Here is a 23,909-nt window from a genome sequence, read left to right on the forward strand (position 1 = left end):
AAGTGATGGGAAGGGATATTTTCAATCTAAAAGTTAAAGTTCTAAATTGGAGGAAGACCAATTTTGACAGTGTTTGTCAAGAATTTTCAAAGGTTAACTGGGAGCAGATGTTCACAGGCAAAAGGATAGATGGAAAATGGGAGGCCTTCAAAAATGAGATAACGCAAGTCCAGAGACATGTTCCTGTTATGGTGAAGGGCAAGGCTGGTGGGTATAGGAATGCTGGATGACTCCACAAATTGAGGTTTTGGCCAAGAATAACTTAGAAGCAGGTCAGGTCTGGATAGCAGAAATCAAGTGATTCTCTAGAAGAGGACAAAAGCATCAGGAGTATACTTGAGGGAAATCAGGAGGGCAAAAAGGGGACATGAGAAAGTGGACAAAGGGAACCCTTTGGCAAATAGGGTTAAGGAGAAGCCAAGGCATGCTACAAATACATTATGGACAAAAGGGTAACTAGGGAAAGAATAGGGCCCCTCAAAGATCAGCAAGGCAGCTTATGTATGGAATCGCAGGAGATGGGGGAGATACTAAACGAGTATTTTGCGTCAATGTTTACTGTGGAGAAGGATATGGAAGAGAGAGAATGTCGGGAAATAAATCGTGCCATCTTGCAAAAAGGCCACATTACAGCGGTGGTGGTGCTGGAAGTCTTAAAATGCATCGAAGTGGATAAATCCCCAGGACCTGATCAGGTGTACTTTAAATCTCTGTGGGAAGATAGGGACATGATTGCAGGGCCCCTTGCTAAGATATTTGTATCATAGATAGTTGAAAGTTGAGATGCTGGAAGACTAAAGGTTGGCTAACATGATGCCACTATTTAAAAAAGGTGATAAGAAAAAGTCAGGGAAATATAGACCGGTCATCCTGACCTCAATGGTGGGCAAGTTGTTGGAAGGAATCCTAAGGGACAGGATTTACATATATTTGGAAAGGCAGGGACTGATTATAGATACTCAACATGGCTTTGTGCATGGGAAATTATGTCTCACTGACTTGATTGAGTTATTTGAATAAGTAATGAAAAGACTGATGAGGGCAGAGCAGTGGATGTGATCTGTATGGACTTCAGTAAGGTATTCTACAAGGTTCCTCATGGTACTCTGGTTAGCAAGGTTAGATCAAATGGAACAGAGGGACTAGCTATCTGGATGCAGAACTGGCTCAAAGGTAGAAGACAGAGGGTGGTGGTGCAGGGTTGCTTTTCAGATTAGAGGCCTGTGATCAGTACGTTCCACAAGGATCAGTGCTGGATCCACTGATTTTCATTATTTATATAAATGCTTTGGAATGTGAACATAGGAGGTGTAGTTAGTAAGTTTGCAGATGATACCAAACTTGGAGGTCTAGTTTGCAGTGAAGGAGGCTACCTCAGAGTACAATGAGATCTTGATCAGATGAGCCAATGGGCCGAAAAGTGGCAACTGAGAATTAATTTAGATAAATGTGAGGTGCTACATTTTGAAAGGGCAAATCAAGACACAGCTTATGTAATAAATGGAAAGGTCCTGGCAAGTGTTGCTGAACAAAGAGACTTTGGAGTGCAGGTTCATAGTTCCTTAATCTTGGAGTGCAGGTTCATAGTTCCTTAATCTTGGAGTCATAGGTGGATAGGAGTATGAAGGCGGCGTTTAGTATGCTTGCCTTTATTGGTCAGTGCATTTAACTTAGGAGTTGGGAGGTCATATTGCAGCTGTACAGGACATTGGTTCAACCAGTTTTGAAGTACATAATTTAATTCTGGTCTTCTTGATATAGGAAGGAAGTTGTGAAACTTGAAAGGGTTCGGAAAAGATTTACAACAATGTTGCCAGGGTTGGAGGGTTTGAGCTATAAGGAGAGGCTGAATAGACAGAGAATATTTCCCTGGAGCGTCAGAGGCAGAGGGGTGACCTTATGGAGGTTTATAAAATCATGACAGGCATGGATATGGTAAATAGACAAGGTCTTTTCCACAAGATGTGGGAGTCCAAAACTAGAAGGCATAAGTTTAAGGTGAGAGGGGAAAGATTTAAAAGAGACAACTTTATCACGCAGGGAGTGGTGCCTGTATGGAATGAGTTGTCGGAGGAAGTGATGGAGGCTGATATGATTACAACATTTAAAAGGCATCTGGATGGGTACATATACAGGAAGACTTTAGAGGGATATGGGCCAAATGCTGGCAAATAGGACTAGATTTACTTAGGATACCTGGTCAGCATGGAAGAGTTGGACCGAATGGTCTGTTTCCATGCTGTACCTCTCTAAGACTCTATGTTTACTTTGTACAGAGATTTTAACAAATGCTGAATGAAATAGTCACTGTTAGACTGCTTTGCAGAATCATTGAACCTGTAAAAATATGCTAGCCTGCCTGCTCATCTATATAAAAATATAGTTGTTTTTCTGATTAAAATAAAACTCATTTACAATTGATCATCATCTTCATTCCCATTCTGCTTCAGTCGGGGTTATGATTTATTTAATATCTTGTTCAGATCTTTCACTGTGCACATCATCTGAAGGGCATTACACACCACTGGGAAAAGCCCCCCCCAACAGGCTGTAAAAAACTGATACCTCTTTCTCAGGTTTTATTTAACTTCTGCTATGACCTGAATTGAAGACTAGCCAGAAAGTCAACAAAATGAGAATTTGCCACCTTTCTCTTCCACTGCTTCTGTTCAACAAAGCATTTGTCATTCCATTGTGACCTAGATGCATGGAATGCACTGCAGACCTACTTAAAGTATCATCAATAAATTCTTCTGCATAATGAATAGCGTCCTTATTATTATTGACAAATGACGTGTAACTGAAGCCTTTCATCTTGTATTGATCAGGGCAAATGCAAGAACGTCAAATTTCAAACAGTCTCAAAAGTTTGCACTATGGTAGAAAGGGGTGATGATTGGATGACAACTTGACTCTGAATGGCTGAGGCATTGCCACTGAAAAAGCAATGAGGAACAACATGTTCTCCAGGTTCCTGGCAAATTTTTTAACAATTTGGCTTATATGCACTTACCAGAATTGAGAGAAATTCATACACAGGGACCCAATTTCTGTGAACAAAGAGAATACTTCAAGGCTCACATCTTTACATTAAAATGCTTGCTTTCTTCATGACAACACCTCAACCAACTAGGACCGACTTGTCAACCATCAACAATTAGAGTCATAGAGTCAAAGATGTACAGCACAGAAACAGACCCTTCAGCCCAACTCGTTCATGCCAACCAGATTTCCCAACCAAATCTAGACCCATTTGCCAGCACTTGGCCCACATCCCTCTAAATCCTTCCTAATCATATATCCATCCACACACCTTTTAAATGTTGCAATTGTACCAGCCTCCACCCCTTCCTCTGGCAGCTCTTTCCATACATGTACAACCCCCTGCTTGAAAACGTTGCCCCTTGGGTTCCTTTTATATCCTGCCCCTCTCACCCTAAACCTATGCCTTCTAGTTCTGGATTCCCCCACCCCACAGAAAAGACTTTGTCTATTTATACTATCCATCCCCCTCATGATTCTATAGACCTCTGAGGTCACCCCTCAGTCTTCAATGCTACAGGGAGAGCAGTTCCAGCAAATTCAGCCCCTTTTTTTAGCTCAAATCCTCCAACCCTGGCAACAGGGTTCTTTTCTGAACCCTTTCAAGTTTCACAACATCCTTCTGATAGGAAGGAGACAAGAATTGCACACAATATTCCAGAAGTGGCCTAACCAATGTCCTATATAGCCGCAACGTGACCTCCCAACTACTATACTCAATGCTCTGACCAATAAAGGAAAGCATTCCAAACGCCTTCTTCACCATTCTATCTACCTGCGACTATACTTTCAAGGAGCTATGATCCTGCACTCCTAAGTCTCTTTGTACAGCAACACTCCTAGGACCTTACCATTAAATGTTTTAGTCCTGCTATGATTTGCTTTCCCAAAATGCAGCACCTCGCATTTATCTAAATTAAACTCCATCTGCCACTCTTCAGCACATTGGCCCATCTGATTGAGATCCCATTGTAATCTGAGATAATTCTTCTCCTGCAGTATAAATCTTTGTGTTGCCTGAGAATTGGCGTTCTTGTTTTTGCCCTGATGAGTCAAGATGAGAATCTTTCTTTTCAGCAATATTCACATTTGTTTCAGCATGTTGTTGGTTAGCATTTTTAGCTTGAAGGCAGTTATTTTGTTTTCATAGATTTATGCTTATTGCTGACACAGATAATTCTCTTGACCACGTTACATGGGTTTTCAACTGGACTGGCTAAGTAGAAAAATAAATCAACATTTTGCAGCTAAAGAACATCTTTAACAAAATGAAACTTTACAGGAAAACTCAGACAAAATTGAACATATTACATAAGGTGGCATTAGGACAATTGAGCAAAATCCTAAATTGTTGATCAAGGTGTAAGAAGCATTTTAAAGAAAGTGCAAAAAATAACCACAGGGATGTGGTGACATTTGGGACAGGAATTGTAGAATTTAGATCCCACGTAACAGAAGGCACAGCCATCAATAGTGGAGCATTTAAAACTGGGGATGGACAAGACATCAGAATTAGTGGAGTTCAAAGGCCTTAAACGGTCATTAGGCTGAAGAACGTAAGTGTTAGATAAGGGAAGGCTGTTGGGGCATAGTGGAAGTGTCCTTACCTCTGAACAGGGGACCCAAGTTCGAGTCCCACCTGCTCCAGAGATAAGTAATAGCATCTCTGAACAGCTTGATTTGAAAATATCTACAGTTAGACTTGCATTGCATTTAAAATAAAACACAGAAGACAATAGCAAAACCTTAACACCAGCATTAAACATCTCCAGTGAATTTCAATCCATTCATTCACAAGCAGCACTGCAATGTGAGTGAGACATTTTAGTTTATTTAATAGGTATCTTCAATTACAGCAAGCAGCTTCATTTCCTTTAATGACTGGATGGTGCTAACTTAGATGAACTGGACAGAAAAAGAATGATGTGTGTGTCAAGTTCCATCTTCAATGGAGTTTATTTTCAATTGTTTTCTTGCTACAATTTTTTCTTGCCCTTCACCTTTCCAAAAGGTATTGGCCCCAACATTCCAAGTATGCAATGTGAATTAGAAGCATGGTAGTGGAGAATAGATGAGTCAGGATTTTTCAGGCTCTATTTCATTTGTAGTCAGAGTAGAACAATTTAGCTTACAACAGGCTTCAGACCCTCCCACTTTGTACAAAGAAAGGATCAAGTGCATATTTTGGACATGAGATCCACAATGCTTATTTTTCTCCTTTATCAATACATTGGGAAATTCACCTTCAGTGCAAAAATTATGAATGCTTATTATTACACCATCAATCCTTCTGCCTGGCCCCCCACATGCTTATACTCAGGTGCAGATTTCATGTCTGCACATCAGACACAACTTTCCCTAATTCGAGATTATAACTTCCACTTGCGGCTTCGCTCGAGAGAGAGAGAGACAGCATTAAAAATGAAAAATATTTAATTTCCAGCAGATTCAGAGTATGGTCATGACCTCATTAATGGGTCAACATGATGGACAGAAAAAAAAGATGGTGTTGTGTTTTTTAATCAATGCAGAGGGCTGTGTCACATTAATGACACTGTGATGGCTCAAATTCATATTGTCAGCAGTAACATTTTCATTGGGATTCGATGTGCTATGAGTCCACTACTAGTCCTAAAAAATGTACAAGACTAATAAATCTTTTCTTAGCATTAATTCCAATTTAAACTTCAGGTACTTCACAATACATTTTGTCTTCTGTAGGAGAATGTAAAAAGGGCGATTGTGAGCAAACACACTGTTGTGCATCTCTCTTGTTATTTGTCGCCATTGAGTTCAATCATGAAAAATGTAAAATTGGCTGACAAAATGTAACCTCATTTTATACTATCACACAAAGTCAAAATGACTCTGGTGGAAAAATGCAGAGGGATTGATGGTACAGCAGAATGTATGCCCAAATTTTATACTAGAGGTAAATTCCCCAATGTATTAATAAAGGAAGTAAAATAGATATATGGAACTCATGCCCAAAACATACATTTGATCCTTTCTTTGTACAAAGGGGTGGGGTGTGAAGCTGTTCTAAGCCAAAGAGCCTGAAAAAATACTTTCTATGTTCATTTTTATCCTTATTTTCTCAGCCGAGTAAACTGTTCCTTAAAATACTATCGCACTGGTTGACAAGGATTGCCTTTCAGCTAATTAAAGGAAGACACATCTATCCTCGGTGTTGGAGTAAAAAAAATCCCTGTCATTTTTTGGAGAGCAGCAACATAATCCTTCATAGATCTTGGTCAACATGCACTTCTCAACAGTCATCATAAATTGAGCATAACCATTATCCCATTGCTGTTTTTGGAACCAAGCTGCGTACAATTGGACTGGCATGATGACTATGTTACAATCATAACTATATTTCAAAAAAAAGACCTTGCAAAGTGCTTTGGATCATCCTGGGGATATTAAAAATATATCATTTCTTAATATCCTGTGAAAATCACCAAACTTAGTGAAATGTTTGAAGACAAAAACATTTTAAAACAATGGAAATCACATAGATCACTCTATGTGCTATTTTTAAAGAGTTCAGAATGAAAGGTTGCTGGTTAATTTTACAATGTTAAGATTCATAGTGAAACTTGCCCATTGATCAGAAATTGGAAGGAGGGTGGGGTTTTGAGATGGGTAATTCCTCTCCTGACTCTTCAAACCACCTACAGACTACAAATCAGGGTTGTAATGAAATACTCTGTTGTGTTTAGTCACACAGCGAGTGCACAGTGTACTTTTAACAGACATGCTAATTGATATCATCACTGTATCATTGGTCATGACCTGAGGGTTTACTAGTATCAGACTCCATTTAACAAGGTTCATTTGAAGCATGATATGCTGATAGAAGCATGCGGTATCTAAGTGAATAACATTGTATTAGACTAGACATTACACTATTTCGGACTGCAATATATGTATGCACCAGGAACAGTAATAAAAATACCTACTGAATCATTCAGTACTACTTTACCCATGTTTTGTTCCTATGTTAAACTGCAAATGTAATTACTTGATCAGGTACAAATACTGGATATCTATTGAAGGTCAAAACCAGTGTAACTAACCCACTCCACTTGCCCAGATGAATGCCTAATGAAGCCCTCTTTCATTGGCTCTCTCTGTTTGCAAGATCTGGGTAAGTTGCTGTCCCCATCACAACAGAGCTGCAATTGCTTCTGTCTGTCCCCCAAACGGCATTCCTTGCACCTGTCAGCAAATAGGCAAAGTTAAATTAAATAACCTTCCACTCCCATAGTTCATCTCTATGACAACATGACATGCTTTTGGATCTTTTCAAACAGAAGTGTTAACAAATTATTTACCTTCAATGCCACTAAGTTTCTGTAAGACATGCATAATCAATAGCTCTTATGGAGTCTTACACCTTTTTTAAAAAACTGACTTGCTGTGTCTACTATGAAATGCTGTATTTCCAAAACTGGTTTCATATTCCTTTCATCTATAAACTACAGTCTTGGTTTCCAAAAATTGAGGAGGAAAGAGCAGACTTCTTACTTTATTAAACTCAGATAGAAAATCCTCTATTGCCTATTTTGTTTGCAGTACCACCTATGACCACAAAGATAAACACATGGATTGTTTTTAATCCAAGATTGTTTGAATTGTTTGTACACCAGAGTTATTCCCAGTTTCTCAATCAAGATTGCCCATTCATCTTGGATTTAACACTAATTCCTAAAATTAAGAGCTATACTCTAGGACATTTAAACCATTAACAAGATTTTTGTAGCAATAAGCACAGTGCAGGTTTTGTGCTGGCAGACCCACAGTGGACATGATCTCCTCCACACTCCAACTACAAGAGAAGTTTAGGAAACAAGAGTCCTCCAGGCTGGCAATAATTTGCTGATTGCTCACACAGAAATGCAATTACACTGTCCATTTTGTTGTCTCTCCAATGTCCTTACTCAAAGGGAATTGTTAACAGAACTATGGTTATGGGACAAGGACTCACATCTTTATCACACAAAAACATTTTACAGGCAATGAAAGAAAATATTTCTACCTTGGCTCCAGGATGACAGACAGTCCATATAATGATGCAAAACCTAACATACACACATAGAAAGCACCACCTTTGACCAATGCAATAGAAACAGCAAGGTCATCCTGAGACTCAAGTGGATTCTTACTGCCTCATTCTCGGTGCCATGTTGTGCAGTTATGGAAAGTGGGTAACTTACAGCTGTCAAAACAAAAAGATGTTCTGCCACTTCCATCTTCAATTTCTGCAGCACATTCTTGGCATTTCATGGTAGGACATCACAGATAAGAGATCGTCTCGTTCAAAGGCAGATCTGTTGAATATGCAAGCACATGCCAAGCAAAGGTGACTTTGTTGGGTATGGCATATTTACAGGGTGAAAGATGAAAGCAATCCTAAGGATATTGTGGGAAGCAGCTGGTGTCAGGGAACCAGAAAGATGCCCAAAGCTCTATTTCAAGGATATTTGCAAATATGACGTACAGGCATAAATATTAATTTTCACACGTGAGATACTAGTGAACAGTACAGGGAAATTGAAACAAAAACATAAATTGCTGAAAATTCTTGAGGATTGGTTCCAAAATTGTTCCATTTTCTGTCGACACTTTACACATTAACGATCTAGATGAAGGAACTGAGGGCATTCTGGCTAGGTTTGCAGATGATAAATAGATAGGTAGAGGGACAGGTAGTATTGAAGAGGCAGAGAGGCCGCAGAACGATTTGGACAGTTTAAGAAAGTGGACAAAGAAGTGACAGATGAAGTACAACGTGGGCAAGTGAGAGGCCATGCACTTCCATTGGTAGGAGACACTAGGACCCGAGAGCACAGCCTTAGAGTAAAGGGAAGACCTTTTAACAAGGAGATACTGAGAAACATCTTCAGCCAGAGTGTGGGGAATCTATGGAATTCACTGCCACAGAAGGCTATGGAGGCCAGGTCATTGAGTTTCTTAAAGATGGTGATGGATAGGTTCTTGATTGTTAAGGAGATCAAGGGTTATAGGGAGAAAGCAGGAGAATGAGGTTGAGAAACTGATCAGCCATGATTGAATGGCAGAACAAACTCTATGGGCTGAATGGCCTAATTTTTGCTCTTATGTCTTATCGACATTTCCATATGTGCCACCACAGCCATCAATGTTGACAGCAGTTTGACAAGAGGCTACAGTACCAAACTCAACACCCCACAATGACACCCAACAGTTCATATGCAGCACTGTATGACAGAATCTCTCTCTCATGGATCAGTCTTTTCAGTCATCAGCAAAAGTAACACCATGTGAAACTCTCTCATTGCCAGTGGATTTGCCACATATTCATCATCTCACATAGATAGAAGGATGAAAAGAATAAGTATTCTGTGAATGAGGGCCAAAATTGAAAGAGGTTCGAGAAATTCATTATAGTGCCCTGACTAATGCTTCTTTCTCTATCATTAAAACAAGGTCCGCTCATTTATATTCTGGTTTGAGCTTCCTTGCAAAATAACAGTGGGCGGCACGGTGGCACAGTGGTTAGCACTGCTGCCTCACAGCGCCTGAGACCCGGGTTCAATTCCCGCCTTAGGCGACTGACTGTGTGGAGTTTGCACGTTCTCCCCGTGTCTGCGTGGGTTTCCTCCGGGTGCTCCGGTTTCCTCCCACAGTCCAAAGATGTGCAGGGTCAGGTGAGTTGGCCATGCTAAATTGCCCGTAGTGTTAGGTAAGGGGTAAATGTAGGGGTATGGGTGGGTTTCACTTCGGCGGGTCGGTGTGGACTTGTTGGGCCGAAGGGCCTGTTTCCACACTGTAATGTAATCTAATCTAATCTAATCTAATCTAAACAGCCAAGGAAGCTGCCGTATATCTCCATGTGACATTATCAATCACATTTTAAACAATTGTCAATGGCTGTTGGCAATTTGGGATGTGTCGAGGTTATGAAACTGACTTATACAAGTAAATATTCTCTCTTACTACTAGCTAACTAGGTGTGCCAAATATCCAGTTGCTTGGACCAATCAGCAAAATGAATATGATGTGTCCATACTATGTAGCCATAGCAGCAGAGTCAGAATAAGGTACTCTGAAACTTTACAGTGCTCTGTTTAATCTGTGTTAAATAGAATTGACTTGGAATAGATCTATAAGTTACAAGCTAGACTCTCTGTAGGCCTTTCACAAATTGCTTTCAACTACAATCTGTGACCTCATTGCTCCAACAAATTCCTCACTCAGGCATTTCCATCCACTAACAGGACCAACCCCGATTCCACGAGGATTATAGATGGGCATGCCAGGAACAGCACTAGTCATACTTCAAAAATAAGGTATCAACCAGATAACGATGTAACACAAATACATGCATGCTAAACAGTGGAAACAGGTAGAACCAATGAATATAACTAATCAAACAGTCAAAGAATCACATCAAGCTCTGTAGTCCTGCCACATCCAGTTGTGAATAGTGGCAATTAAACAACTCAATGTAGGGACAAGTTTGAAAAACAGTCCCAGCATCAACTAAAAGCAAGCTTATTACTTACTACAAAAGACAAGGCTGAAGTACTTGCATCCACCTTCATCCATAAACGCCAGCTGGATAGTTCATTTTGACTTCCTCCTGAGGTCCACAAAACACAGATGACTGAGTTCAGACAAATCCTCTCAGTCCATAAGATATCAAGAAATGACAGTAAGCATTGGATACAGCAAAAGCTATAGGGTTCTCAGCATTCCACAAACTATACTGAAGATTTATGCAGCAGAACTATCTGCAGGTGCGCTTAGCAAAGTTATTCCAGTCAAGCCACTATATGGCAACTACATAATAAAGTGGAAACTTTCCCTGTTTCATTCTGTCCACAAAATGCAAGACAAATCTAATATGGCCAACTATCACCCTGTCAGTCTACTCTTAATTATTAGCAAAATGATGAAAATAATTTTATCAACAATGCTACCAAGGGGCATGATGCAGCAACAACTTGCTCACTGGTGCACAGTTCAGGATCCCTACGGACTACTTTGCTCTAAGCACCTTTGCTTCAAGCATGGACAAAGGAGCTGAATTCCAGAGTAGAGGTGAGACTGACATCCTTGACAACAAGTCAGTATCGTACCAAGTATAGTTATTATGAACCAAATCCCAGCAAAACTGAAGTCAATGGGAATCATGGATAACACATTCCATTGGTTGCCACATACTAGCACAAAGGAAAATGATTTGGAGGTGTTGATGTTGGACTGGGGTGTACAAAGTGAAAAATCACACAACACCAGGTTATAGGCCAACAGGTTTATTTGGAAGCACTAGCTTTTGGCGCACTGCTCCTTCATCAGATGGTTGACAACCACGTGATGAAGGAGCAGTGCTCCGAAAGCTAGTGCTTCCAAATAAACCTGTTGGCTTATAACCTGGTGTTGAGTGATTTTTAACTTTGTACAAAGGAAAATAGTAGTCATTCTGGTCTTCAGTCTAGGACATTGCGGAGGCGGTTCCTTAGAAGATTACACTGAGTCCAACCATCTTCACCTGTTTCATCAATGAACATCTTTCTGTTTTAGTATGATTCTTCACATACACTCAGGCCAGACTTGTAGGTTTCTACTAAACAACATTCATTGAAGATATGTACATGATGATAAGAAAGCATTGATCCATGACATAACTACAAAGGTCACAGTGATATCACAGGATACCTCAGAGACTCACCTGTATATGATTTAAACCCTATCCCTCCACCCTCCACCCTGAAATCAGAAACTAAGATGTTTCTTGATGATGGAGTATATCATTGAGAAACATGAGAACAAGGGTTAGATTAAGTTTGGAAAATCCCTTATACAATCTACCCAATTTGAGAAGTGGTCAACAACATCATAACCAGACCAAGGTAACTGAGGTCATTGTCTAAATTCAATGCCACATGCAGGATGGAAAGATACCAATGTTATACCTGTTCCTTAAATGGTTCAAGTCTTTGATGAAGTTCTTAAATGATATAATCTATATGAATCTCACTGACTGTAATGTAGGAATGGTGTTATCACTTGTTCAGGTTAATTCATTTTGTATTAGTGTCATTGCGACTTTTGTTCATCTACTGAATTTGTTTGTCTAGTATTTGTTCCTAGATGATTGTTCTGGATTTCTAAGTTGATATTTTTAGTATACATCTTAATTTTTTTATGCAAGGTGGTTACACTGTACTTCAGCCTTTGGTCTGCAGACATGTTTCTTGAAAAAAATACTATTATTACCTTAAATATTAGAAATGTTTGGATTGAGAATAAGTGCAGGTCAATGAGCATGCACCTTCATGAGTTTGGCAAGCATTATTTTAACTAAATCTGATTAAATTTACAATAATATAATCTGCCACGTTGTTGTACAATCAGCAGAAAATCAAATTTTAAATTTTAGTTTAATAAATAAATAAATATTACACAATTTGTAGCAGCTAAACCAACAATAATGGAAAATTGGTATTTATTGCTACATAATGAAATTACATCAGTAAGCATCTAATGTAGTCTTCATTTCCTTTTTTTAAACTCTAATTCAAAGTAGTATTTTGTTTCTGTTCAGTGCCCTGGACCATATAATGTTCAACATGCAAAACTGAATAAAATTGCAGTTACACTAATAACTCGAGGAAAGACTCATTAACATATGCTTTTCAGATCATATATTTTTTAAGGATGAAGTCCTGTAGTGCATTCCTAATTGCTGCAAATAGTACATGCGGGTGATTAGCTGAACAAGTGCCTGAATCAGCAGATACTCCATGCATGAGATCCTTCAGCATTTTGTAATATGACATATTCAAAGAAAATTGGAGTAATATACTGCACTCTTCTGCTCTGGTGTATAGAATATTCAGACAGTGTCATTACTGTTAAGCCCAGATAGGGAAAGGCCACTTCGCATTCCAAACCTAACAAACAAGTGATTGTGTACAATAATCAACACTAACCAACCTATGCGAAAGTGAGAACTGCAAATGCACAGCAGGTCAGGCAGCATCTGAGGAGCAGGAAAATCAACATTTCGGGCAGGGGCCCTTCTTCTGGAATTCCTGTGCATTTCCAGCACCACTCTAATCTTGACTCTAACCCACCTATTCAATTATCTAATGCAGGTATTAATCCAAAGACAAGTATTTACAGGAGGCAAACATGTGAAATATCACATAGTGAACCATATTATTATATAGCAACTATAACCTATTATATTCTGTTGATATTACATGGTTTCAGAGCAGTATTACGTTTATAACACAATATAATTTTATTGGAATGTGTTATGCACAATCAAGTGGTGTCAAGGAAAAGGTGTTGCTGATGATTTTGATCAAGATGAATATATAATATTTGCAGAACAAATGGCAGTGGTGAACAGTGACAGCCGCATTAGAATAGACACAGAGAAATCAGGCCTGCACTGATCATTAACTAGGGTGCATAATTCTCATGCTCAACATGTCTGGATCCATGCTCTTACCTTCTTTTCCTAATTTGCCCATTTTTTAAAGTACTGATCACAATTAAGTCATCAGAAAAAAGTGGCTCAGGGATAAAACTGACAACTTATATAAAAATTATGAGAAGGAATTAGAACAACTTTTCACTTTTTTTTTTGAGTTCAGCAACCACTCTCCACAACATTCCATGTCAAATCATTTGCAAATGTGAAAACTGCTGCCAATAACCTGACCTATAAATAAGACTTCAGCACAAGACTGAATCATTGCAGATACATATTATGACATTCAATGACAAGGTAGACAGCATCATCTGATTGGCACTATAATAATTTCACCTGCTTTGTTCTTGAAAGAGAAAAATGTTTTGGAAGATATCCCTGGCACAACAGAATCTGAATGTAGTAAATAATTTATTTCGAGAAATGTTTCTTCTTGAATATTGATATGTATTGAACTATATTGACACAAGTCACAAGACATCACAGTATTCCACGACTTCTTGTTATATCACTGGTAAGAGAAATTATACCTCATTGTTCTACTATTCTCTATCCCCAGCAGTGCAGATATGACAGCTATTTAAAAACAAATAAGTTGCACAAAAGGAAAGACACAAACACCACTGGAGAAATGAATATAAAAAACTGGATGAAAGATTTGTTCGTTTTTCTGTGCCATGCCTATCTGAAACATCTGTTGGATCAGCATTTCTGGCCTGTGTGAGATTATTACATGCCAAAGGCAAAAACCTCTTTGCAGCAAGGCAATTGTTTCCTAGTTGTAATGAAGGTACTGTTAATGAATCAGGACTATCATTTTCATACAAACCAAAATGGTCAGTCTCAGAAAATGAAAGGCATTCAAACTCTGCCACCCAATGTTAAAAGAAACTCTGCATTTACATTGTCCCTTTCACAACGTTAATACATTTCAAAGTGCTCCACGGACATTAACCCACTTTTGAATTGCAATCATAACTGCAAAGAAAATGCAGCAGGTAAATTGTGCACAGCAAAATTCCACAGCCAGTAATGAGACAATGATCAGATGGTCCGTTTCATTGAGTGATAAATATTGCCAGGACATCGCTGAAAGGACTCAGGTATGCTTTACTTTCAAATTTGCACAATGGGATCTTTTACATCCATCTGAGAGGGAAGCTAGGGACTCTGCTTCCTTTACGGGCAGTAAATACCAAATCCCCACTGCTCTCTGGGTCAAAATAATTCCCCTCAATTCACCCTAAGACTCTTTGCCATAAATATTCAGTGAAAATAAATAGGGGCTTTTTATCAAAACCATCTAAACCTCTAATTTTTATACAATTCAATTAGACCTCTGTTTAGGCTCCTCTGCTACGAAGAAAATAACCACAGTTTATCCAATCATTTCTCACAAAGAGAGTTCTCCAATCCAGGTAGTATCCCCACAAAATCTCCTCAGAGGTATGATTACATCTTTCATGTAGTGCATTGAGTAGAATTGCATGCAGCATTCCAACTACAGCTTAACCAGTTTTTTTTAGGCTTCTAGCATCACCACGTAGATATTACTTTTAATAACTCAGCCAAGTAAAAGTAAAAGTTGCATTTTAACTAGCTTATTTCCTTCTTCAGCCACTTCAGGGATTCCTTTGTTCCTTATCACTTCCCAATATCCAATCATTTATTGATTTTCTTGTCCTGTTAGTCTTCAGCAAATGCATTTCCCCATAGCTCTCCAGACTGAACTCCATTTACCACTGTTTCACCTGATTAGTCTACTGATATCTTCCTGCAGTTCATAGTTTACTTCATCACTGTCAACCCCACAATCAACTTAAAGCATAATCAACATTCAACCCAAATCATTGATATTTGAGATGGAAAGCAGTTGGCCTCATACTGAGCCCTCTACAACCCTGCCAGAAATGTATATTTTCATCCTTTAAAACACCCATTGACCATTAAAATTCACTTCTGTCTCAAAACAATTTTGGATGGAATTCACCACTTCCCACCAAACCACACAAACTTGTACTTTTGCCACCACACTGTCTCTACCTCAGTATGAAAATTTATTGTTATGGATGTGAGCACTCAGGATTTCCTTCAATGACATTAAATTTGCTGGAGGACGCCAGTTCCAAAAGAAATAGCTGGACAATCCCATCCTGGTGGCTATCTAGCTCACAGTTTTAAAATCTAGTGACTTGTTCGGTAAGCAATTGGGAACTGTGTGACATTTCCAACGTATCTAACCAATATAGATCCAAGATGTTACCCATGGCATTTTCTCCAGATCACAGCTCTATACATCCTTTGCCCTTGACATTGACAGTCAGGCGGCTCAGGCAGTGGATTTGCCACCTGTGTTGGCTTCACCGGGCAACATTGTGGTATCAATGCAGCCACTTTGTTCTGACAGCATCATCTCAGCAATCTACAGATTTTCAGCAGAAAAGACACCCACTCCAAAGTTCAAATTTTATTTGACCATCAGGGTCAAGCTTTGGAGATGTGCATCAGACACCCAGTGAGCTGCCAGTTCTCTTACATGCCTTTGTAGCATGCTTTGTACTTCACAACTGGAACCCAACCAAGGTGGGGATTGTACTGAATGCTGATGAATTAGGGGAGTGATACAGATCTTACAAAAATGAAGATGGGACTGAAGACAGGGTATTCACCATGATGTCCATCCAAGAGTGAATGACAGAGTTATGCATCACAGAGCCAGAAACAAGTCCTATCTATCCACTCCCAGGATTAATGAATAGGGTTGGGACCTTTTTTAACTGGTTGCAACTCATAGTTAACCTGGCAAGCAACTGATGTTTAGGATGCATGGATTTTGCTACTTTAGCTGTCCTTAATCACAAAATTGCAGAATTCCTACAGTGTCATAGCAAGCCATTCAGCCTATTTAATCCACACTGACCCTCTAAGGAGCATTCCACCTAGACCCCATCCCTACCCATGTAATGCTGCATTTCCCATGTTCTGGATCAGTGGTGCTGGAAGAGCAAAGCAATTCAGGCAGCATCCGAGGACAGGCAAAATCGACGTTTCGGGCAAAAGCCCTTCATCAGGAGGGCTTTTGCCCGAAACGTCGATTTTGCCTGTCCTCGGATGCTGCCTGAATTGCTGTGCTCTTCCAGCACCACTGATCCAGAATCTGGTTTCCAGCATCTGCAGTCATTGTTTTTACCTCTTTGCATTTCCCATGGCCAATTCACTTAGGCTGCACATATAATCATAGAGCTGGAAAGCATGGAAACAGACCCTTTGGTACAACTCACCAATGCCTACTGGATATTCTAAATTAATCTAGTGCCATTGGCCAGCATTTGGTCCATATCCCTCAAACATTCCTATTCAAATATCCATTAGATGCTTTTTAAATGTTGTAAATGTACAAGCCTCCACCACTTCCTCTGGCAGCTCATTCCATACACGCACCACCTTCTGTATGATAAAGTTGCTCCTTAAGTGTCTTTTAAATCTTTTCCCTCTCACTTTCAACCTATGCTCTCTAGTTTTGGATTCTCCCACCCAGGGGAAAAGACCTTGTCTATTCACCCTTTCCATGCCCCTCATGATTTTATTAGCTTCTATAAGGTCACGCCTCAGCTCTGACGCTCTAGGAAAAACAGCCCAACCTATTCAGCCTCTCCCTATAGCTCAAACCCTCCAACTCTGGCAAGATGATTACAAATCTTTTCTGAATGTTTTCAAGTACAATAACAACAGGGAGAACAGAATTGCATGCAGTATTGCAAAAGTGGCTTGACTAATGTCCTATACAGCCGCAACATGACTTCCCAACTCCTGTATTCAATACAATGATCAATAACGGCAAACATATCAAATGCCTTCTTCACTATCCTATCTACTTGTGAATCCAAGAAGCTATGAATGTGCACTCGAAGGTTTCTTTGTTCAGTAAAACTCCTCAGGACCTTACCATTACTGTATAAGTCCTGCCCAGATTTGCACTTCACATTTATCTAAATTAAACTCCATCTGCCATTCCTCAGTCCATTGGCCCATCTGATCAAGATCTTGTTGTAGTCCAAGGTAACTTTCTTCACTGTCCAGAACACCACCAATTTCTGTGTCATCTGCAAACTTACTAACTATACCTCCTAATGTTCCCATCCAAAGCATTTATATAAATAACAAAAAGCAGTGGACCAAACATTGATCCTTGGGGCACAACGCTAGTCACAGGCCTCCAGTCTGAAAAGCAACCCTCTGCCACCATCCTCTGTCTCCCACCTTCAAGACAGATCTGTGCCCAAGTGGCTAGTTCACCCTGTATTCCATGTGATCTAGCTGTGCTAACCAGTCTACCATGATGAATCTTGTCAAATGCCTTACTGAAGTCCATATAGATCATGTCCACCACTTTGCCCTCATCAATCCTCTTTGTTACTTCTTCAAAAAACTTAACCACGTTAGTGAGACACGATTTCCCATGCACAAAGACATGATGACTATCGCTAATCAATTCCTGCTTTTCTAAATGCATATCAATCCTGTCCCTCAGCACTGATGTCAGGCTCACCAGTCTATAGCTCCCTGGCTTTCTGAAATAGTGGCAACCGCGTTAGTCAACCTCCAGTTTTCCAGCACTTCATCTGTAGCTATCAATGGCACAAATATCTTAGCAAGGGACCCACCAATCACTTCCCTAGCTTCCACAGGATTCCAGAGATTTATGACGTCCAGCACCACCATCTCTGTAACATGGACACTGATGTTGGTATTTTTCTCCCTATGTTCTCTCTCTTCCGTATCCTTCTCCACAGTAAACACTAATACAAAATACTTGTTTAGTACCTCACCCATCTCCTGTGGTTCCATACATGTGCAGCCTTGCTGACCTTTAAGGAACCCTATTCTCTCCCTAGTAACTCTTTTGTCCTTAATGTATAGGTCATTTTGGCGCATTGTGTGCTTTGTCAACACAAACTGGTAATAAAGTGAGCAACTAATTGTGGACACTGTTTGGATAACACAAACTTTCTATTGAAAGGGTTTAGCAATTTTCTATAGCTATTTCCTATAACATGATTTTGTATAATGCCAGGTTGCAGAGGAATGTAACAGTCATGTTATAGCAGCATGACCTGTATTTGTAGAGTCCCTTTGAATTCTCCTTAACTCTATTTGACAAAGCTCTATGTCCTCTTTTTGCCCTTCTGATTTCTCACATAGTCATATCACTACTGCCTTTACACTCTTCTCTGGATTCACTGTCTATACCTGGCATTTGCTTCCTTCTTTTTCATTACCAAAACCTCATTTTCTCTTGTCATCCAGCATTCCCTACACTTACCAGCCTTGCCTTTCACTCTAACAGGCACATACTGTCTCTGGACTTTAGTTTTCTCATTTTTGAAGGCTTCCCATTTTCCATCCATCCTTTTAGCTGTAAATATTCACTTCCAACCAACTTTTGGAAGTTCTTACCTAATACTGCCAAAATTGTCCTTCTTCCAAATTAGAACTTTAACTTTTAGATCTAATCTACCTTGTTCCATCACTTCTTTTAAACCAGCAGAATTATGATCACTGGCTCCAAAGTGCTCCCCTACCGACATCTCAGTCACCTGCCCTGCCTTATTTCCTAATAGTAGGTCAAGTTTTGAACCTTCTCCAGTAGGTACATCCACATACTGAGTCAGAAACTTCTCTTGTACACACTTAAATTCCTCTCCATTCAAGCTCTTAAGACTATGTCAGTTCCAGTCTATGTTTGGAAAGTTAAAATCCCCCTACCATTACCACTCTATTATTCTCATAGTCAACTCAGATCTCCTTACAAATTTGTTTCTCAATTTCTCCCTAATGACTTAGGGGTGGGGGGTGGGGGTTAATAGTACAATCCCAATAAGGTGATCATCTCTTTCTTATTTCTCAGTTCCACCCAAATAGCTTTCCTAAGTACAGCTGTAATGTTATCCCTAATCAAAAGCGTAACTCCACCTCGACTCTTGTCCCAACTTTCTCTCCTTTGATATCATCTACACTATGTACCCTGGAACATTCAGTTGCCAGTGCTCTCCATTCCTGAACCATGTCTCTGTAATCACTATAATATCCTAGTCCCATGTTCCCAACCATGCCCTGAGTTCATCTATTTTACCTGATAGGCCTCTTGCATTGAAATAAATACAGTTTAATTTATCAGTTCTACATTGTTGTCTGCTATGTTTCTGCCTGCCCTGAATGTTTGACTTGCTCCTTTTCCCAACTGCACCAATCAGAGACTGGTCTCTTCCCTCACTATCTCCCTGGGTCCCACCACTCTAACCCCTTACTAGTTTAAATCCTTCCGAGTAGCCCTTGCAAACCTCCCCATCAGTATATTAGTTCTCTTCCAGTTCAGATTCTATCCATCCTTCTTATACAGGTCAATTCTGTCACAGAAGAGATTCCAATGATCCAAAAATATGAATCCTTCTCCCCTGCATCAGCTCCTTAGTCATGCATTCATCTGCTCTATCATCCTATTCCTACCCTCACTAGCATGTGGTACTGGGAGTAATCCAGATATTACTACCCTCAAGGACCTTCTTTTTAAATTCCTACCTAACTTTCTATATTCCCTCCTCAGAATCTCCACCATTTCCATTCCTATGCCATTAATTCTAATGTGTACAATGACCTTTTGCTGGTCCCTCTCCCCTTGAGAGTATTCTGCATCCTCTCGGAGATATCCTTGAACCTGACACCAGAGAGGCAACACACCATTCTGATGGCTCATTGTTGGCGGCAGAAATGTCTGCCTATGCCTCTGTCCAGGGAGTGTCCTTTCACAATTGATCGCTTGGAACCTGATGTACTCCTCGTTACATTACAGCCGGTCTTGGTACCAGAAATCTGGCTGTCAGTGCTACATTCCCCTGACAGTCCATCACTCTCTTACATTTTTCAAAACAGCATGCTTGTTTGAGATGGGGATAACCAGAGGAGACTCCTGCACTACCTGCCTTCCCGATAATACAGGTTTCTCCAAGATCAGCTGTGAATTTCACTGTTTGTTTATTTTTCTTAGAATATACTCCAATATCTAGAGATACTTGGTTCTAAATAGCAGAGGCAGTCAGCATTGCGGGTTCTCTGCTGGGTCACACAGCTGTGTGGGTTCACTGCCAGGAGAAAATGAAGACAGCAGATGCTGGGGATCAGAGTCGAGAGCATGGTGCTGGAAAAGCACAGCCGGTCAGGCAACATCCAAGGAGCAGGAGAATCAACAGTTTGAGCATAAGCCCTTCATTAGGATTTCTGATGAAGCGCTTATGCCCGAAACGTCAATTCTCCTGCTCCTCAGATGCTGCCTGGCTGGCTGTGCTTTTCCAGCACCACACTCTTCCACTCAGGTTCACATTTCTGTACATAGAACATAGAACATAGAACATAGAAGAATACAGCGCAGTACAGGCCCTTTGGCCCTCGATGTTGCGCCGATCCAAGCCCACCTAACCTATACTAACCCACTATCCTCCATATACCTATCCAATGCCCGCTTAAATGCCCATAAAGAGGGAGAGTCCACCACTGCTACTGGCAGGGCATTCCATGAACTTACGACTCGCTGAGTGAAGAACCTACCCCTAACTTCAGTCCTATATCTACCCCCCCTTAATTTAAAGCTATGCCCCCTTGTAATACCCGACTCCATACGCGGGAAAAGGTTCACACTGTCAACCCTATCTAACCCCCTAATCATCTTGTACGGGTTTATTTCTCTCACAGTTTCACTTCCCATGAAGTCACTGCCTTTGTCTCTCTTCTTAATTTTTTTTTTAAAAAGTGCTGTTGTTTTGATTATTTTTACCCCGAAGTTCCAAAACAATGCAACAGCATATAATACAGTAATTACTGGTCCTATAATTTGAGGAAATCAGCTCCAACACTGAATGTACCTCAAAAAAAGGAACAGCCACAGGGAACAATGTTGGCTCCACTGTTATTCATCATTTATGTAAATGATTTGAATGAGAGTTTAGGAGGTATGGTTAGTAAGTTTGGGGATGACAAAGATTGGTGTATAGTGGACATTGAAGAAGATTATCTAGGAATATAGCAAGATTGTGATCAACTGGGCCAGTGGACTGAGGAATAGCAGATGGGAGTTTAATTTAGATAAATGCGAGGTTTTGCATTTTGGTAGGGCAAACCAGGGCAGGATTTACACAGTCAATGGTAGGGCTCTGGGGAGTGTTAAAGAATGAAGAGATCCAGGGGTACAATTCCTTGGAAGTGGAGTCACAGGTAAACAGGGTGGTGCAGATGGCTTTTGGAAGGTCTGCTTTCATCAGTCAGAGAATTGAGTATCGGAACTGGGCAGCTGTACAAGGTGTTGGTAAGGCCACATTTGGAGTAATGCATGTAGTTCTAGTCACCTACAATAGAAAGGGTATTATTAAACTAAAAAAGAGTGGAGAAAAGATTTACTAGGATGCTACCTGGAGTGGAAGTTAGAGTTAGAAGGAGAAGCTGGATGTTTTTCTCCCCCTGGAGCTTAGGAGACTGAGAGGTGACCTTGTAGAGGTGTACAAAATCATGACAGGATAGATAAGGTAGATAGCCAACAGCTTCTCCCCATGTTAGGGGAGTCTAAAACTAGATGGTTTAAGTTTAAGGAGAGAGGGGATAGACATAAAAGCATTCAGAGGGGCAATTATTTTCATAAAGAGGGTAGTGAATATCTGGAATGGGCTGCCTAAGGTAGTGGTCATTTAAGAAACATTTGGACAGGTACGTGGATGGGATAGGTATGGAGGGATATGGACCAAATGCAGGCAAATGGGATTAGGTTAACTTGTGAGAACTGGGCAGCATGGACAAGTCAGGTGGAATGGCCTGTTTCCATGATGTAAACCTCGATGACTCTATGTTGGTTACAATTCACAGAGCTCATACTGCGATCAGGTTCCTTTGTTCTCTTCCACATCAAGATGGGAGAATGCGATTGGAAAGAGTTAAAATTTAGGCCTGCATTTAATGTACAAGATCGGAGCTGATCTTTTGATCTGGCCAGCAGATTTTTTTTTAAATATCCATCAGCCAGATGGTATCCTCAACTGTTCCAGAATCAATAAGTAGGGGCATTATTATCTCATTTGGCATTCCTCTACACCAGTTTGATGTGAATAATAGATTGCATTGGTTCAGCTTAATTGTTTGTGAGCATCATGTTTATTAACATTTAGAGAATGGTTACTAATGTTTCAGCTTGTTATCCATGCAGCGTACTGAAGAACTCAAGAGGAAATGTACTTTCAAATTTCACTGATGCCCATGGCCATCCACTTAGATCTGCTACCAAACGCTGATGGTTTTCAAAGCAACAATGATCCAACTCACATGCTGAACATTTGGACAAACAATAGTGTCTGTATCTTCTCTACATGATAGAAAGAACTCCTTTCTTTATTTAAAAAAAAGGAGAAAAATCAGCTTAACTAAAAAAGTATTCTACATAAAGTGGAGGATATTCTCAGCAGTTCAGTAATTAGATTAGATTCCTCAGATTAGATTAGTTAGATTAGATTCGTTACAGTGTGGAAGCAGGTCTATCAGCCCGACAAGTCTACACTGACCCTCCGAAGAGTAACCCACGCAGACTCATTTCCCTACTTTTACTCCTGATGAATGCATCTAACGCAGATCTCTGGCACTGGGAGGCAGCAGTGCTAACCACTGAGCAACCGTGCCACCTTAGAGAAAGATAACTTCTCTTTTCAGGTTGGCAACCTTGTCTGATGAGCTAAATCTCTTTCTCTCTTTCAACAGATGCTGCCCACTTTTCTAAGCACTTCCAGCAGGTCCACTGCTCTGCTTCCTGTCTTACCACATTTACCTCAACCTTACTGAGATGCAGAGACAAAAATAGGAATTGCTGGTAAAGCTCAGCAGGTCTGGCAGTATCTGTGGAAAGAAATCAGAGTTAACGTTTCAAGTTGAGTGACCCTTCCTCGGAACTCCTACTAAAGTGCATATTTGAGAAATTAGTGGCCAAACTAAATTTGAGATCAATTTAGAAATAGCTCTTCTCTCACATATGAAGCAATCAGCAATAAATCACTAGTGTAATGCTGTTGAGCGTCATCCACTCTCCCTTGCTTTAAGCAAAATTTAATGATTGACCCAGATGCAAAATACTGTTACCTTGCTAGAATTTGATGCAGACAGCAGCCTACATTTTTCAGTCAACTATACTTGATAATCATGAATAAAATGTGCACACTCCAGGAAGGAAAAGATGTTCCACTGGACCAGCACTCAATTCAAAACTGTGTTCAATTGACAAATAGAACAGTTTGAGGTATCAACAAAGCTCTCCAGATTGCCAGCAAGTATGAAGCAATGATGAGATCAC

At 40.1% G+C, this 23,909-nt stretch overlaps 1 protein-coding gene across 7 annotated transcripts in view; it reads right to left on the bottom strand.

Annotated features, from left to right (window-relative positions):
* LOC122562539 (leucine-rich repeat and immunoglobulin-like domain-containing nogo receptor-interacting protein 2) overlaps positions 1-23,909 on the bottom strand; it is a 740,273-nt gene that overhangs the window by 475,001 nt on the left and 241,363 nt on the right. Inside the window, exon 3 of one of the 7 annotated variants that reach the window (XM_087996360.1) lies at positions 10,593-10,669. The exons of the other annotated variants lie outside the window; for them this stretch is intronic. The gene's annotated coding sequence lies outside the window, so the exon portion shown is untranslated. The remainder of the gene's footprint in view (positions 1-10,592; positions 10,670-23,909) is intronic. 7 annotated transcript variants of the gene reach the window in all.

The sequence above is a fragment of the Chiloscyllium plagiosum genome, unplaced genomic scaffold (genome assembly GCF_037043375.1).
Source record: "Chiloscyllium plagiosum isolate Xiang-an unplaced genomic scaffold, Cpla_swu_hap1 HiC_scaffold_2, whole genome shotgun sequence".
Taxonomy (NCBI): domain Eukaryota; kingdom Metazoa; phylum Chordata; class Chondrichthyes; order Orectolobiformes; family Hemiscylliidae; genus Chiloscyllium; species Chiloscyllium plagiosum.